Below are 837 nucleotides of genomic sequence, written 5' to 3' on the forward strand. Positions count from 1 at the left end.
TGATTTCCTGGATCCACGCTTTCTCAATCTGGTATCTAAGCACATGGACAGCTTTCTGACTAAACCGAGACTTCTTTCTGGTGTTTTCTTTCAGAAAATCCTTTGGTTAGGGCAGCTGGGTGGCTCAGTTGGTTGAGTGTCTGACTTTGGCTCAGGTCATGGTCTCATGGTTTGTGAGTTTGAGCCCCGCATTGGGCTCTGTGCTGACAGTTCTGTGCTCAGAGCCTGGAGCCTGCTTTGGATTCTGTGTCTCCCCTTCTCTCTGCCCACCCCCCTCACATTCTCTCTCTCTCTCAAAAACAAATAAACATTAAAAATTTTTTTAAGAAAATCCTTTGGTTGATATACTCGACCCTAGAAAAACTAGCAGTGATGCTAGGACCCCAGAAACAAAGCACATTCAAGGTTCTGACTCCCAGGAATCCTGACAATAATTATTTAATCTGAGGTCCTATCTTATAATTCCTTTGAGACTGTCAGTGTTTGTCAAAGGGTGATTCATGGACCACCTGCATCAGAAATCACCTGGTGGGATTTGTTGAAACCATAGGTTCCGGATTCTGTTTCAGAACAGAATATCTAAGGGTGGATCCTGGAGATTCTTAGGTTTGCTCAGGTTTGAGAATCTCTGGGATAGCTATCACAGTAGAATTCCATAGGATTGAGGCATGGAAAGATGGTTGATGAACAGTAGGACCCCAAAAGTCTCAAGAATGTCAACAAAAAGGGAAGCCTGAAGAGAACCACAAGGGCCTGTTGAAGAGAGCATCAAGGATGCATTTTTAGGAGATGGCAGATCAAGGTAGATGTTATATGTCACAGCTGCTGTTTCAACAA

This window comes from Panthera uncia, assembly GCF_023721935.1.
Source record: "Panthera uncia isolate 11264 chromosome C1 unlocalized genomic scaffold, Puncia_PCG_1.0 HiC_scaffold_3, whole genome shotgun sequence".
Taxonomy (NCBI): domain Eukaryota; kingdom Metazoa; phylum Chordata; class Mammalia; order Carnivora; family Felidae; genus Panthera; species Panthera uncia.